Source organism: Poeciliopsis prolifica, unplaced genomic scaffold, assembly GCF_027474105.1.
Source record: "Poeciliopsis prolifica strain line A6 unplaced genomic scaffold, Auburn_PproV2 SCAFFOLD014, whole genome shotgun sequence".
NCBI lineage: Eukaryota > Metazoa > Chordata > Actinopteri > Cyprinodontiformes > Poeciliidae > Poeciliopsis > Poeciliopsis prolifica.
Window position 1 is genome coordinate 5471004 of NW_026562389.1, and position 18763 is coordinate 5489766.

At 37.5% G+C, this 18763-nt stretch overlaps 1 protein-coding gene across 4 annotated transcripts in view; it reads right to left on the reverse strand.

The window, feature by feature from the left end:
• slc20a2 (solute carrier family 20 member 2) overlaps nt 1-18763 on the reverse strand; it is a 52774-nt gene that overhangs the window by 28336 nt on the left and 5675 nt on the right. For 3 of the 4 annotated variants that reach the window (XM_055039131.1, XM_055039130.1, XM_055039129.1), the window contains exon 2: nt 18410-18711. The gene's annotated coding sequence lies outside the window, so the exon portion shown is untranslated. Of the gene's footprint in view, nt 1-2721; nt 2789-18409; nt 18712-18763 lie in introns of those variants that run through there. The other variant, XM_055039133.1, reaches the window with a different exon arrangement.

Consider the following 18763-nt stretch of genomic DNA (forward strand, 5'->3'; position numbering starts at 1 on the left):
GAAATATTTATCCTTAAATTAAGGTTATTATTTGTTTCTTATCTTACAATTGGGGCAATATGAATCATTTGCATATAAAAGCTTGAAAACAAGATGACCAGAGTTGTTTCAGGGAGAAAAAGCATGACTGACTGTCATTTTAATTGTTCCACATAAAATCAGCTCCATCTTCGACTGCTGAGTTTTGCAGATCAAATCAAAGTGGGAATAAGTCATTTCTTTCCAGCCAAATGTATTTTTCCTGAGGCTTTCACAGCAGAAGTGATGAAGGTGTGACAAAGGAAATATGAACCAACAATGAGACTTAATCTTATCAACCAACTTCTGCAGAAGGCTTATTGACTGATTGTAAAGATGGTGTCTCGGGTGAACTTTCTCTAACTCTTTAGGTGGGATGTGAACAACCTGAAATAGATCTAAAAAGAAGCAGCAGCAACAGAAAATAAGATGAGGTGTTAAACCCCAGAAAGACGGACAAAGAATGAAGCAGTGATATATTTCTCAATACTTCATTAGGTGGAAATTTTTTTTACAAATTTAAAGACGTTTTGTGACAATTCAATGAAAAGACTTAAAGCTGAAAGGAAGAGATGTAACATGCTTTTTGAATTATGTGGAGTTGAAATGACTCTTCAATGTTATCCAAGACTTGGACTAAAACTGTGAACATTAAGGTCGCAAGTTAAATAATTTCTACTTCATCTTTTCTTAAACAAATCGTAAAATTACAACAGCTTTCCTCCAAACTGCTGTGTGTAGAAGGTTTCCTGTCTGCAGCAGTTATGCTTTTGTGTGACTAAGTCAGCCTATCTCTTCTTCAATCACTAACCGTCTCTGCTATCTCAAAACAAACAAGTCAGACAGAGTTGATCAATTCTTAATGAGCCACATTGGAAAGGTTTCTCAAATTTTCATAGACCTAAGTAGTCTGCAGTATTAAAGTACTTTCTGGTAGGCGAGGATAAACAGATAGTTTGGAAACATAAGTTTCATTGCAAAACTGTCATTTCCAAACTATTGCACAGGAGCACAACCACCATTTATTAAGAGATAAAGAGCTAAATATGTTGCTTGTCTGCTTCTTTTGCCCCATTTTTCTTCCATGTTTGACAGATTAGCTGCCTGCTTTTGTGTTAATATCCTGATGAACAAAACTATCTTTACATTTTGACCATTTTCAATTGTGTATTTAAACTCAATATTAAGTGAAGAAAGCAAAGTACTAAATTATGTATTTACCAAATAAAAGCCTGTTTAAAATTATAGCCTCTTTTTTTACATTATTATTAAATGCTTTCATAAAACCATTGTTTCCTTTTGAAATGAACTCTGATTGATCTGATACTGAGTACTTAAAATGCCTTGCTTTTACTTCATACAAACATGGTGAAGGCGGCAATTTATACTTTAAAGTGCAAAAACGTGTCTGTATTTTAATTTGTGGTATAGGACAGTACAACTTTTTGGTGTATTTTTTTGTGGAGGAAAAAAAATTGCCTAGAAAACCTGTAGACAATGTTGGTAACCAGTTCATGCTTACAGGTGGGCAAGGTTCAGAATGTCGACACCCTAAAAGGTCAAAGTAGTCTATTGACCAATATTTCAGGCACAGCTCAATATTAAGTGAAGAAAGCAAAGTACTAAATTATGTATTTACCAAATAAAAGCCTGTTTAAAATTATAGCCTCTATTTTTACATTATTAATAAATAATGTAAAAATAGAGTTTAGCCTTTATTTGAAAGCTCAAAAATGGCTTTCAAATTGAGCCATTGTTGAGCTTCCCTTGCGTCAATGCCCGTCTTCCACATTTAAGATACGTTCTGTTAATACGATTTTGCGTTTCTTTTCAAATGGATCAACCTCGGAGATTATTTCACCCATCAGTTGAATCCCAAACAAGATTCCTTCTCCTTACACCGCAAAAAATTCTAATCTTAAGAGACAATTGACCGAGATTTGGCAGAAGAGGACACAATCGAGCCACTGTTTGGCTTTTCAAGTTGTGTAATCTTCAAGTTGAGATACTCTGCAGGTCAGCTGTCTCTGGTTTCAGTGGACACAGGTTTGACTCCTCACCCTGAAATGATACAGTGACATGAGCGGCTCCTCCCTGTTCGAGGGTCTATATGGCTGTTTTAAGTAACTGACACAGACGCACTGCACTGTTCTCAATGTTTGTACCCCTGCTTCTTTCCAAGAAGTCTAAAAAAAGAACGGTGGCTAGAAACAAAACAATATAAACAGATATTTTATATGTCCCAAGTATTGGATTTTGTGTTATTTAAGTCAGCTGAGCACACACACACACACACACACACACACACACGCACGCACACGGACACACACACACACACACACACACACGCACGCACACGGACACACACACACACACACGCACACACACCCACGCACACGCACGCACACACACACACACACACACACACACACACACACACACACACACACACACACACACACAAAGAACATGCAAACCACAACAGCTGCAACACAAAGAAGAGAGTACTAATAATAATGCTTTTAGGCTCACAGATAAGATTAGTCACCTCTTAGAATAAACTTGTACTCACAACAAGATCCCAACAGAACAATCAGAATCTGTCATTAAAGCACAAATAGAGCCAGCAATCCAACTGCAAGAGTCACTATTTTTGGCTCGCTTTCACATCATATGACTGACACAATGAGGATCAGGACCTACCAATAACTGTGGCTTTTTGACGCTGGCCTTCTCTTTCCACCATCTGTGTCCATGTTGCTGAAGGTAGGAGTCATCTTACCCTTGACCCTCTCTCCCAGTTTTCCACTGCTCGCTCCCCCACCCACCCCTCCTCCTACAATCTGCTGTAGCTGGACGCTTCCAGTTCTTTTCCACAAACCAGCAACCAGCTGACCGCTGAGCAAAAACGTCTTCACATCGGTCTTCCGTCTTTTTTTTTCTGCATTTTCCCCTTCTCTTCCAAGATCATCTCCTCTGAAATGTACAATGTGATTTGTACAATGTAGGGTTCTCACAAAACACTGCCAGGGTCTTCAACCTTCCCACCTCTGTCTTAGCTGCTATGACTGGTAATCTAGAGTTGGCATGCACTGAGGTTTTCAACTGTGTTACTAGGGCAAAGTGGGTGCAGGTATTAACGAGTACAGAAAAAACCAGCACAAACAGGCCGAGAGACTGTAAGAGAACGGTGCAAAAGCTAAATCAAAGAGAAAAATCACACATCACCACCTTGGTTTTGTGTTTTCTTTCAACATCTCTCTGCTTACTGACCCATGAAGTCTTAATGTGATTGTTAAAGTCTAAAAGTCTCAACATGTTATTTCATGCATCAAAGAATCCATGATGACTGCAACACATTTTATCAGAACCTACACAAATGTCTTAATTGAAGACAGACAATTTAGATTTTAAATAGAATTTTTGAAAGCCATCAAAAGGCCATATGAAAGCCAGCTTTCAGTCATAAAACGGGTTCATGGTTCAGTGCTGGAGACACGGTGGTGGTATCAGTGGCTGATAGCCTGGTGTGGCTTATATATGTATGTTTCCAGTTTTTTCAAAAATAATTTGTAGGTGTGGCTTACAGTCTGGAAAATACGGTAGATAAAATCTTTAGTGATTTACTAGCTAAGCCAAGCACTTAAATATTTACATGACGAGGCTCAATTCATACAGAAAGCTAAATATTCCAATTCAGTGTTATAAAAAAAAGTGTAGTAAAATTTTGTTTATGATGCCATAAGAAAAAATCCAGGCAAAACCTATATGACTGTACCAAGTCCTGAACTTGGGACCAATCCAAAGTTTGGTCCCAAACTTGGGATTGGTTTGTTATGGTAAACATACCACAAAAAAGCATGTTTAGTATACTTTTTTTTTTACTTTTAAATGCGTCAGCTACATTTTGTAAGTGTTTTTCTTGAGTTTAGTAGAAATCAGATCAAGATTAGATGTACATTGTAATTAAATCGCATTGAGTGCCTGATTATTGTCAGACTAAAAGGATCAATGGATCTATTAAATAGAACCTGTGTAACAGCGTGAATCAGGCTAAAACGTCTAAAAAGGAATGGATAAAAGGATTGGGGGTGGCCAATTCAAAGTCTGGACTTAAAGCTGGTTGACATGCTGTGGAAAGAGTTTTCATAAGCTACTGTATTCATACTTGAAATCCCACTAATGTAGCTATTTTAACTGTGTCAAGAAAGGTAAAACAAATTTGTTCAGAGTGATGTACAGGAACCACTTACTGTACATCACAGCGTCCATTACATGTAACTTTTACAGGTATCCAAATCCAAATGATGGCACAATTTTTTTGGTTTATTGTAGAATTACCACCCCTTCTTCCCATTATGCAATACAAGGCTGATTTTACTTGTAATAACAGAAAATTATGAGCTAAAAACTCCTTTCTTTGTTTACTAGGATTATCTTAGATTTTTTTTTTTTTTTTTTTTCCAAATTATGAAACATTTAAATCTGGCAAAAAACAACAACAATCACGTACATACTTCTTTCATGGCACTGTAGTTTTTCATTCTGACTAAACAGCGATGGTCAACTCAGAAAATCTGAAAAAATAAATAAATAAATTCAACTTTAGAACTTTGCACTGGGTCTTTCAGAGAAATGTATAAAAAAGTTTTCTTCTGGACAGGACATTAAATGAAAAGTCCTTCTAAGATTCCCATTTTAAAAACAAAGGAGCCGTTTCACATACTGTTTGTTTTGAATATTGCCTTTGGTAGTACGAGCTGTCTGGGAAAATCCTGCAGGGTGCTTGCGTCCTGCCAGTACATCCGTGAGTGGTGAAGGGTTACACAAGGACAAAAAGCATGCCCATAAACATCTGAAGCCAGTTAACATTATGTGCATGGCCTTTTTTAAACTGTACAAACTGTGCATATAGCAGAATGTTTGGTTATGCTAAACTGTTCTCTCCAGTAACCAGCAGAACCAGTACCTGGATCTCAGCGTCCATTGCATGTGACTTTAAGCGATGAGTGGAGAAGTGGAGAAGGAAAGCGGTACAGTGAGAGCGTGATTGGACCCTGCTAAGCTGATCTAGTGGCCTGTGCCCTCCTGCTCTTAATCCGGGCTTCCAGCACATGACCCAGCTAACAGCATTACAGAGCACTTTGATTAGACCTGCCGCTGCGCGCATGTTCTGAAACACACAGCAGAAGCAGCGGGGTGGAACATGGGGGTCCTGTGTACTTCCACAACGAAGGAATGCCAGGCGTTTGAAGACACACGTGTGTGAACCAGCAGTATTTGACTTCAACGTACACAGCGGAAGCAGACATACGAAGCGGGTCGGATTAGGCTCGCAAGTCAGTGAGTCAGTGGATTACCTTAGCATGGTGTTCTGGGAGAAAACTAAGAGCAAAGCTCAGAAACGGACTGCAAACGTTACCGGTGGCTGCAGGTCAAGGTGCAGGAGTGACAAATTCACATCATGACTTTATTTTAAGAAACTGTGTAAAGTGTATAACTAAAAGAAGAAAAAAAAAACTGACTGCTACTAAAAGCTGCTACACCAAGAAAAGAAACCAAGTTGCATCTATTTTTTTTCAATCCAGAATCAAGTCCAGCAAAAGTTAATCCCAGCTCAATTCATGAAAGGATTCTGGAAATATTTCACATAAATCTGACTATAACTAATCTGATCAAAAGTCCTGTTTCAACATTTCTTTTCATTTCAAAATCTCATACTTTTCCAAACTTAGATTCTTTAGTAACAGTTTCTGCAAAAGTTTTCTACAAATTATCACAAATTTTTAAATTCTCAATCTCAGCAGCACCCAGGTACAGCTGTATATTCTGCTGTACCTGGGTGCATAACAAAACTATACAAACCTCCATTTTTCCTCACCTCACTTTCACCATTTCTTCCTTTTAGGCCCAATCACTCTTTGAAATCTTTGAAAACATTTTTATAACACGGTTCAATAGGGAGAAATCAGATGTTTTATGAGACATGTTGGCTTTGAAATAGTATCTCGAGCAGAGTCAACGGCTGGAGCTGATCTCAGCTGACTTGAAAGCAGACACAGAAAGACAAGCTTACTGCTGCAGACAGCATGCATATCAGCAATTTGAATGTATAACATCAGTATATACACGACTACAAATATTGATGTCAAGGCAATAATTTAATCAACAATTACATCAACAAAGCCATAATGATGGCCATGCAGAAGTTTGGCGCAAAGCACAATATCTATATTTCAGTTTCAGTGCTTTGGGAGAGAAACAAAAGGACTGATTCTGTGGGCTTCTGTTGTATTCACACTGCATCTGGTATTACCTCTGTTTCATTTTGAAGTTGATGCATAACAATTCTGGTTGTCTGGTTGTCTTTCTATCAACTGATGAAAGAGACAACATGTGTCCAGAACCTGAATTATAATCTGAAATATGGATCTTTCACCATAAAACTACTATTTTATGGCCAGAAATAAGTCTAATTTTATTATAAATGTCTATGAAATGAAAGCCTCACTATGAAAATGAGGCTTTAATTTTTCACAGTGAGGTGTTGCCATGTTTGCAGGTCAAAATCTCAAACCTCAGGGACTGTTTTTATTTTTCTGTTTGTGAACCAAGCTTGCACATCAGCATAAAACCAGAGAATAACATCAGAACAACTCTGCTGCCACCACCGCCTCCTCAGAACAAACAGTAAATTCAATACAATAATATTGAAAACTCAGCAAGCTCTACATGAATCCCCACTACAGTCTGAACTCTGCTCTTGTTTTCAACATGTTGCCATTTTCCAATAAAACAGAGTAACACAAATGTATTACTGTGCCCAAAGGGGTCAGCATTTTGTAAAGCTACATGTAAGAGGTGCCACTTTTTTTGTATCCAAATGCTGCTACAGCAAGATGGTTTCTGAGGTGAACTCATTGTGACAAGCGGTCTGCTGCCGTTATAATTACGGACAGTTTTTCCCCGGGGATCACCTCTGATCAACTATTCTAAGATATTAAACCACCTGGTCTTGTTTGCAAGCCACTACAATTTACAGTACATGAAGAGAGTATTTTAGTTGCTATAAATGTCATTTGAAATATAAACAGCTCACAGCATTTATTACAGTGCAATGTTGCTATCTATTAAGGTTACAGGACTTACTGGAAGATGCAGGCAGTAAATGTCTGATGACAAAGAGCTGCCTTTTATAGTCATTTGATCCCAGTTTCTTCAAAATAGAATAAGGAATATAGCTACCTTAACATAGTATTGCTCATCTGCACCTCTTTGCTTAGATTTGTCCATTGAGAGCCTGAAAGTTTAATTTTCCAAATACAGGAGCCTTGTTTGGTGGGAAAAAAATAGAGCATTAAATGTTTTTAGAGCTTATAATGTTCTGAATCACTTAAAATTAAGAATGGCCAGATCAATAATTAATGCCATTTACTGTCAAACCTAGGTATTTCTATATATATGAAAAGTAGGACCAGAATTTTAATGTGTTAATTTTGATAATTTCAGAGATTTTATAAAATTTAGCATAATTATAGGCATGTTTTTTTTATTACATGCTAAAATTTCAGTCAGATCCTTTCTGTGTTTTTGGTGTGCTTATAAATCTGTCAGACAATCGACATCTGCAAACAACGAACAAAACTTCTTTCATGTCGTCTTAGAGAGGCCATCACAGTGCCCTAGTCTAAATGACAAGGGCAATCTTTGAGGAGAGCAGAAGATATGTGTGTGTGAACAAGGAGGTTTATAAACCTTACTTGGATATACACAGAGGAATGGGCCAAAAATAGAAATATTTTGGTTATTACCAAGGGCCCAAAAATAGAAAAGTTTTACTGTGAAGACAAAGAAAGTTGTGTGTTTTAAACTGTGCATGTAAATATCTGCTTTCAGCTGTACCTGACTCAATATGTACATCTTAAATTTGCTGACTTTTTTCTGAATCACATTGATAGAGACTGTGATTTGATCATTTAAAATTCCTTGACTGAGAAATTAGTGATTGGACTGGGATATTCCTAGAGTATGTACTATATTGCTCAATAATATTAAAATATAATCATGATCTTCACATTATGCAGAATCAGCACTGATAACAAAAGTCATGCTTTTAAAGAATATTTTCCTCTATTCTTTAAAGCAAAAATAAAGACGGGGTTGTGCCATCACAGGGTAAAAAAAGCATTCAACATTACTTATATCGACAGTTAAGCACAAGGAGTTTTCTTAAATGACATAAAACATAATTAACAACCACAACCTAACGACCACAGGAGAAACTCTCAAGAGAAAAGAAATTACACTTGCAAACGCTGAAATGAGTGTTGGCTCAGATCAGAAAATTCTGATCAGATGCATCCTACCAGGTCAAATTAAATAAGCTATTTTCCACATCCCTGAGTTAAAAAACAGCTTTGAAAAACAAGACATTTCAGCCAACCTTTTATGCCTTTTACGTGAAAACTAAAGATCATTATGGAAATGCTGCAACAACACTTTTACTCTTTTACAACCCTCCATAAAACAACCTCCTGTAAAATAGAAATGACTTATGTGTTTTAAAACCAGGAAGCTATAATCCTTAAAATACACTGCCAGAAAAAGAATTAACCCTGTGATGATTTTTTTAAATGCCAGAGGAGTGTTTATGATTCTAGATTACATGGCTGGTTTGTTGACAATGGTTCAGACAAAACCTGGGTAATCTCTTTCTGTATTATTCGTGTGCTTGTTGTTTTAATGTCGTACCATAGCTGAATGTAAACATTATAAAAACATCCTCACCTAAGCAGCAGGGGGAACCATGGAGATCTTCACTAACATTTCATCCTAATCTCCCGTAGTTTTTCATTCTGACGTTACCCTGGGAAAACAGTCGCTGCTCAAGAACGGCATCAGCTTATTCTGTGAACAGAGCACTTTCAGTCGTTTCCCAGGGGATCTTAGCAGGTGAGAAGCTTTTTTTTTTTTTTTTTTTTTTACCAGTGGACATATCAAGCTGTTTTCTAAAGAGAAGTTAACATTACACCCAGGAGAGGTCTAAAACACACCAATTATTCCAAATACTATTGTTAAACTCAAGGCCAATGAGATTTCTTCTGGACTATTCATTATATTCCCCAGTCAGTTAAATTCTCAGTACAAACAAAAGAATGACTCCACCCGACCATGGAGGAAATGTTTCAGACAAAACAATAAAGTTAGAAAATTATTCAGATAGGAAGCAATGTATGAATAGCTAATAATGTTATTTTTTTAGTGAAAGCCAAAAAGGCAGTAGTGAAATAAATGTGATCACTTTGTTTCCTCAGTCTAATTGCTGATTGTTTAAAAGCAACAATCCTCCTTTAAAATCCTTGTCCACTTCTATCAGCATTAGCATTCTTCCTTCTGCAACATAACACAGAGCTGATGCCTTTTTACACGGTCTCTTCCTGGGGAGGAAATACTGAATCCTGATTGCAACCTGAGCCGAGTTTCCACAACACTGGAAGAAGTTAGATGCAAGAGCATCTGAACACACTGAGCATCCAACTGCTGGAAAACTGTGTCAACTACTTCTTTACACCAAGAAAAGACAAAACAAGACAGAATTTCAGTAGAAGACTTTTTTTTGTTGAAGAAACACTCACTCAATTATCACTTGTGTGTAGCTGTGCCAACAATGAGACATCCTGATACATTCAATGTGTACAGTTGTGCTTCCTCCATGGAGAATGAGCTTACTCACAATTCTGTGGAACAAGAGAATGAATAAACAGTGGGATCACAAAACCATCTGACCAATAGAGATACAAGTCAGTGATGATCTGTGTATTTTCCAGTATGATGGAGCACCATTTCATGAAGCAAAGCATGTAAAATTTGGAAAACTTTAGACATATGGCCAAAAACTCCCTATGTGTTAGCCTCGTTAAGAAGTGGCCAATTCTGAAAAAGTGGGAAAATATGCACAAAGTGTCAAATCCAACGTCTGATTACCATGAACCATGAAAGTTAAAGCATGTCAGAGAGAATTACAGTAATTAGGAAGAAGAGACATCCCCTAATCCGACAAATATCAATTACATAATTTTGAATCGGCAGCAAATACAAGCTTTTCAAAATCTGTATCTTCGGGGATTTTTTTGCAAACCATTAAACATGCAAAGAAAATCTACCCCTATCAAAGTCACCAAACACATCATTTGTTTCACTGTATGAAAGTTGCTCCGACAGTGATGCGTGTTTGGACAGCTGTGAAGCAGACCACCATTAGGCCCACGTTTTGTTGTTCTTGAATAGTTTCATATCTGCTTATCATAATAAATTCAATTTATTTTGAATTGGTGGTCAACATTTTTGTTGGGTCACAATAATATTTCACAACAGAATGACATCTCAACTTGGATAAAATGAACCATTTAGATTATCTTTTATTTGTCCAAGTGTTTTTTTTTTTGTGAGGAAATTATTTACAATAAATTTTACTAGCAGTACAGCTTAGCCTAAACCTTTTATAAATACATTTTGAATATAGTTACATAAAGAAGTCAGCTGGCGCTGGGAATCCGCCAATTTAAGCTTACTTTGGTAAACACAGTCAAAACAATAAACATAAAAAAAAAATCTAATCAATAAACACCCTACTGCAAGTGCTACCAGGTCACACTAACATCACTCTTTGCTACAAATGCTGTTTCTTAGCAAAACTGTGTCAATGTTAATCAAATTAGTTGAAACACAAAGATGCCAGAAGCTGTTTAAGAAGAAACATTTTTCAAAAGACATATTAAAGCATGTCAGAAAGTGAGCGAGACCAAGACTTCAAGGATTAAACGATGTCGGCTCTGGAATGGTTGACAGCTTTTTAGAAAGCTGAGTTATGAGAAATCGAAAGAAAATATGCATAAAGACTGTGTCATAAATGCCAACTAATCATTGTCTCTTTTAAAATAATAAATAAAATAAATTAATTAATTAGTGTACAGCAGAAACTGATGATCTAAAGTATTTATATCATCAGATAGATTAAACTGAATTGGCAGTAATTGAAATCAGCTGTTTAAAACTTCCACAAAAACAAACAAATTAATCAGTAAATAAATGTACATTCTTGGACTGCTTTTCTACAGAGATGCAACTTGTAACCATCTCTAGCTGGATAAAGATAGCATAAAAGAGCACTTATTAAGAACTGCTCTGGACGGTAGTCTATAAAGATACAAAGTGTTTCAAATCTACAGATAAAAAATATTTAAAATAATTGACGCTTTATGTTCCACTGAGTGCTTAATTGATATCTTGACTTCACCACTGGGTTTAAAGATCCATTTAATTTAGCGGTGTGCCTGCTTTTTTTCCATGTCACTTCCAAAAAGATAGACAAATACTATCCAACAAATGATGGACCCATCATGGCAATAATGAGGAAAGCAAACACTGTCAGTAAACAGCGTCATTTCATTTCTGTTTTATTCTAAACAGAATGACTGAAATGTATTTGTCTCCTGAAACCAGTTAGATACAATCACACAAGGTGGTGTTATGAAGAAAAAGACAGAGACCGCTGGTCACTGACAAATGCCTGCACCAACCGGGCTTACTCCTCTGAGGTGTCACATTTCCACCACTCGCTCTTGTTGCTAAAGGCAGACAGGAGAAGGAATGAATTGGCTAGAAATAGCATTGTCACATGAGCGAGCGCAGTGACCAGTCAGCCAGCTGCTCATCCTTACATGGAGTACTGTACCGTCCATCCGTTCTCACTGCAAAATACAAACAGGCCACAACATCATCATTACCACAGCCTTTGTCTCTTGTGTAGCCAAGAACCTTCTTCAAAATGGGGATGATTTGTAAGCATTGGACAAATTACTAACAGCACAAACACAGAATGGTTTGCTATTTTAAGAACAGGTTTTCCATGCTATTGTCAGCATCTTCAACGCTTTTCCACCAAACATTTTCCTAAACCTCACTGACCTCAGGCATGAGAGGCAAGGTTTTGACTCACTAAAGCTAAGAGGCTCCAAAAGCAGACCTATGAATGAACATGAAGAAGAAAAGGAAAATGATAATGATATGCATGGCAGCTATTCTACCTTTAGGGACAAAACCACAATGCCTCACAGTTTAGCAGTAAGCCTCTTTATTAGCATAGTTAACACGAGGCCAGCGCCAAAACAAGAGACGCTCTGTGTGACAGTGCAGTGATACACAGAAGGCTACCAGGAAGACCACAAAACAGCTCTCAGGGGCCAAGTGGAGAGCACAACCAGGGCCAGAAACAGCAGATCGAGACTCTCACCCACTCACGTATTTCAGACTTTTTTTTTAAATTTGCAGTTAAGTATTTTTAGAGTATTTGTATGAGGTCTCGGTCAGTAATTGTGTAGAGTTGTACAATATATTTCATTGCAGTTTTCACAATAAAATTGTATTGCAAGCACAACGGACCCTAGGGTACATTTTAGGCATCACCTTTGTGGTATTTTAATGATACATTTACCAAAGTGGCTGTTCCATTGAAACTTCATTCTGTCCTACTTTTATTTATGCCTGCAAGCAAACTATTTTGGACATAGGTACTGTTGAAAGCTTGTGGACAAGTAATTCAATGAGGAATGGAGAGATTCAATCAAATCTGATGAATACAGTAATAGCATAAATTAATTTAATTGTATAACATTTTCAGAAAATGCTGAGTTAGATTCTATTTCCATTTCTTTTGATTCTGATCCATATTTTAGTCTGTTGACTGAAAATTATTTTAAATTATCAGTTGTCAAGGTGGAATGAAACATCCCTGGGCATATTTCAATGTTTCAAGTGCAGATGGTGTCATTTCTACCCCCTAAAAAAGTCAGAGATAAAATGACTAAAACTACAAAGGTTTAAAATGGCAAAGGAGAAAAAAAAATTGTGTATTATTAAAGCAACAACCAATGCCATGAAAGTACCAGTTACGTTATTGATATAAAGTATGGTGTATTTCTGCTCTTGTCAAAATTAAATAAAGATCAGAAATTGAGAAAGATATAATTTGTGTCTTTGAAGCGACTACATAAATATCCCTTCAGTTATCCCTCCTTAGAAGGTTAAACAAGGATCTTCTCGCTGCATTGAGAGCAGGAAAATTAACAGGCAGCAAATGGTCAAGAACATAATTTAGTTACAAAATGAGTTCTTGCTAAATGCCAAAATTCTTTTTGAAGACTGTTAAAGATACCACAATCAATCACTCAGGAAATGTCAGCAGAAAATCACAGGGTGGTTGAGGTTTGTGTCTTAGACAGAGAATGCTACGTAAAAACAAAAGCACGACAATCATTTCAGCTAGCAAACATTTTCATTATGCTTGGAACTGAATAAGAGCTCTCTAGAAGCATTTCCTTCCAAACAATACAAATTTGGCAAAAGAGTAAGAGTTTAGGGTGACATCTGCTCCAATTAAAATCTTAAATGATTTTTTATTGTTTTTTTTTCCCCCCTTCACTTTTTGTTACACTGACCCTTGAAACATGACTCAAATTAAATAAGAGGCCTTTTGTTCCCTCATTACTGAACTAGCCGCTTGTTGAAACACACAAGGTGCATTCTTAATGCTTAATATCTTAATTTTCACACAGCAATATTGGGATAACATTTGCACCACGTGATCAATTATTCTAACCAGGCTTTTTTACAGCATGGATTAGCATAATTAATACAAGCACAACAATATACACACGCAGCATGAAGATCCAAACTCATCATGTGACACTAGCAAAACAGGGCTCCGACATAATAGTCATTGTGCTCTCAGGGTGAGGTGGGCTGATCAGAGAGGCAGACTGTTCTCTGACTGTGACACTCCTGATTCCAGTGCCAACTGCCCTGCCACCCACAGACACAGACACACCCACTGGCAGAAGGGCCAGCCTGCACGGAGCCACGCCATCATGGAAACTGAACCAAAGAGCATTTACAATGCTTCTGGGTTTTTTTTCTCCTTGCTCCTCTCCTTAGTTCTCAGGGTCAAAATCTTTTATTGTTATACAATGTGACGTTTATAGAGCTTATTTGCTCATTTAAAAATACATTCTGTTCCTACTAGTATACGAGGCCAAAAACAAGCTTGGGATATGTCAAGTTTCGCACATCTATAAACTGAAGTTGTTGCCAATTATTCCTCACAAAATAGTTATAGATCTTGTTTTCAGGGCTGGACACAGGTTCTAAACTAGATTTAGATCTGGACTTCAACTTCATTGATGTCTCTCTTGTGAGTCTCCCAGTGATGGCTTGGTGACCGGTCCAGAGTGAACACTGGAGAAAGGCATGGATGTTTAAATCAGGACAGAAAAGTAAATATGTATCATACTTTATTAACATTAGCCATGGCATATCTTGAAAGAAACAAATAAAAATCATTTCAGAGAAACACATCCTGCATAGAGTAAGACTAGAAAGTAACGTAGTGTGACCTGCTCCTGCTCCCCATATGAAGGACACCTGCTGTAAGCAAAAGCCTTAAGGTGAATTTGACACTGATGTGAAATAAAGTGTTGACTCATTAACAGCCCATGGTTCTTAGAAAATAAGACTTCCTAATAATGTGTACTGAGAAAGCAAACCCCTATGAAAATCAGTCTCCTTTCTCTTAACATTCTGTTGAATATAAAAACAGAGGAATACCATGTCTGTGCATGTAAACACCAACTTCTTTTTGACACCCAAGTTCAACAAAACCTGCATGACATAAGCTCCAGATACCCATGTTATCGTCACATAAAACATGCAGTTCTGCGTTTATGACGAGGCTTCTGGTTTTATGGATAGCATTTCCTCCTTTGACCGTGTTGTGGCTGCACACCGTTACACAGAACCAGCAATTTAGAGTGAATCACTCCTTTATTTTTATTTTTCAAAAGGATTATACTCACAAAAGGCAGGTCAAAGTACAGTCAAAGTATGCATTTTTCTTAACCCACCTTAATTCCCCAAGATGATAGCCGAAATTCTAAAAACTTTAAATGAAACGTCAAAAGCCGTATTCATGGCTAAATCTGTCAGGCGAAACAAGGAAATCCTGATTCCTAAAACCCAAAGCATCCAACTGTCCACATGTAAGAGCTACATTTTGATTTTAAATTCATGCATGATTCATGTGCAAACCAGGTAAGCAAGCTTGGAGGAAGCAAAACGTTTAAAGCCGTAAACAAGGATGTATGGAGACAGAAACCAGTTTCACTTTCCTGTTTGTCTTTGCTTTGATTAAAAAAGGGTACAAATGGTAAGATTACATAAGCAAGGCCCAAAAATGGGTTGGTATGTTGTCAAACACTGCTGAGATAGTAGAAGGAGGGGCCAGCAACATGTTCCTAAGAAACGTGTCAACAAAACTCCAGACAATCCACTCCTATGTTCATGCCAAGCATATAAAAAGAAGGAAGTCATTAATTTAACTACCTTATCGTATTGCAGGTCCATATCTGTCTTACAGCTTTTAAAATGAGTCAAGACACAGCAATCAGTGTTTGGCTCTCCCAGTGGGGAGGCTTCGCTGTGTCAAACAACCGATGCTTATATTTATAAGAAAAGCTTTTCATGAAGAAAAAAAAACTGAAAGAAAACATAAGGCCAAAGCAAAACCAAACTTTCTTCTTTGAAGATTAGACTCATCGCTGTCGTCTAATCAATAATTAACCCATGAAACCTCATTCTGACTGCTATCTGATCCACAGTATGTAAATAGAAAATAACTCAATATATATTTAGCATACTTATCAGTGTTATGAAATATGGACACAGCTTGTAAAACACATGAAAGTAGCATCTAAACCAACTACCACCATATGATTTCTAAAGCTCTTCTGTAGTTTTATAAATATTTACTGTGCAACAAAAGACGTAAAATGATCAGCAGGTGAAAATACTGTTGTACTGAGGGATACATTTGATTTACTCCTGTATTTCAAAGAGTATTTTGAAAGGTGATTAATTTACTTTTTTTTTTCTTTCATTCCAATTTTAAGTATTTCAAGTCCATTTTGGTCCATTTTTAATGAATTGACTGTACAATACAGTCAAATTTACAAGCAAAGCATCTTCAATAGTCTTTTGTATTCCAAGGATGCAGCAGACTGTCACTGAAGGAGCTCTCCGTTTCTGCAACAGCTTGATGCATGGAGTAGAATCTGAACTGGGCTGAGAGGGCATCCCAGGACAGAGCTTGCCTTGCTGATGAGCTAATTTACCCACTTCCTCCCAGTTGTTGATAAGCAACTTGTCTACCAAACTACACTGATGGCTAAACTACCAATTCAAGCATAGTCCCTCGGTAGTTGGAACACATTTTCTGACTTCAGATTTTACCTTGGAGGAAATCAATAATAAAACCGTCTGGGAAACGTGTTTTTCCATACTCATGCAGATACATCTTTTTGAATTAAAAGGTTTGTGTAAATAGTGTGTGTAAATCTGTAAATCAACTTTCAACTCAAACCTCAAGTCATAACCGTGTAGCACCTTAAAGCTCATTATCCTCCTCTCACACGCTGCTGGTTGCCAATGCTGTCAAGTGTCACTAGCCTCACGTTTTGTTTTTTAACTTTGTATGGCTGTTTCATAATATATCAACTAGAGGGCAGCTTTGAGTTAGCTTACGAATTTACAGAAAAGTTTCAGACATTAATAAACATGGTTTGGAGGACTGTCTTTACAATTTATTACATTATAGCCTCCGAATGGAGAGGTTACACCATTTCTAACGCTGTCTTCATCAACATCTTTGTCTTTTTTTGGTATTTTTTATCCTACACCATTCTGTTCTCATGATTCTTGGTGGTATTGCTTTGTTTGTTGGGTTTTGGGTATGGATCTGGAAGATTCCAAATGACTAAGGTGCACAAGTTGAACACACACATAAAAATGGACAGAAGGCTGCATCCAACATGTGTCTGCGTATTTAACATTGAGCACAAATTGGGTGTTTTAGGTCAATGTAGTCAACAGGCACTGGTCATTTAGTTTTTGTAATTTTGTACCTGACGTTTTTAGTTGATGCACCTTTCTCTCCCAGAATGTGGTGTAGCAGTTATGTTTGTAAGTTCATACAAACAAGTGATCATTTAAAGTAACTTTTAATAGCGATTAAAAGTGACTTTTAATCACACTATGCAACTTCAGTATGTAACATTTACTGATAGAAGGTTGCTCGGTTATTTTGCTTTGATGAAACCAAAATAATCAAACATAACTTTGTTATATTTGGGTCATAACAAAGTATGACCCGAACATACTTTATTAGGGTCTACTGGCCAGTAGAGTAATTACAACCAATATAAATGGAATCAGGTTGTAATACAAACTCTCCACACAATAATACATAACAAAATTAAATTATATGCAACCTTTTTCTGACTTGTTTATCTCCACAATTCACAAAAACACTCAACTGATGCTATTGCTAAACCATAGCAATATGGTTCTCATCATAGATAATTTTAGCTGTTTTAGAACTAACAATTTCAATAAAATAAATCAATATGCCTAGATACAGGCAACTGGCCCGTGTCTATTCTTCACAAATCCCTGGACTGTGGGTGTGGATATGCTTAGCCATTGAAATAATGAGACGCAATAATGACTAACTTGTTATACTGTGTATGATGTCCTGATTGTCTGTGTAGTTGGAGCCCCTGAAAACAATTCAAACTGACATTATGAAAACATTGAGGCAGTAACAGACCAGTTTTGGGAGACAGAAAAATCAAGGGAAAGTCTCCTCAAGCATTTCGGCACTTAAACAATCTTCTCTTATGTCACCACTATTATTGGGCAATGGGGAGACATCGGCGTCACTTAGTGCGCATGCTCAGAACAAAGATTACTCCGAAAAGCCCAACAGAGGGAAATAAACTCGAGTGATGAACAACTAATTGACTTGATAGGAGGTGAATGCATCTCTTGGATGCTTGGTTTTGCATTTAGTTGGAATTTGCAGCTTCGCTTAATCGTTAAAATACATCGGTCAGGCTATAAATGAAGGGAAATGAGTTGGTGCTATTGTCAGCTGTAGAGTCAACACACGTGCAACTCAATTCACTTATATCTGAAAACATTTTTCACTAAAATTATACAGAGATGAAAGATTGACACCTTTTTTATCTTGAACGTGCAAAAATGGTGAGGAGTTTGAAAAAGCAACAGAGAAATGTGATATGTTACTGTTTATTGTGGTCAGCTAATTTAAATACTTGTGCATTTAAACGCTGAATTCACACTCAGCAGGCCCGTTTCCTTCCTAAAATATAGCCCCCACAGACGCCAAGCACACGAGAGCCGCAAACCGCGACAGAAATCCCACCGAGGACAGATCCGCATGGTCAGCGGGGCTTTCTAATGTTGAACAAAATGCACTTACCAACGAAATAGGACACCGCAAGCGGAGAAATGTGCCACCGTTCCCTATCCGCCTCCTACTTCTCCACGCCTGTCTGTCTTCTGCGTGTATTTCCCCAGAACAGCGTCTACGTGGGCTGCGTCGAAAATGCCGAGATTCCAGCAGTGGCTGACGGTTCTGTCGCTCCCGTCCGGTCCGGGTCGATTACCCTCTCGACTCGGCCAAATCAAGCGACCACTGAATGTCGCCTGCTGCTACTGCTCTCATCCGGGCGTTTGCGGGAGGAGGGAGAGGAAGAGCCGTCCGTCCGTTTCAGCGCTGCTCTGGATGTCAGATTTGAGATGAAGGAGGGCGGGCAGGGGGAGCATATAGAGA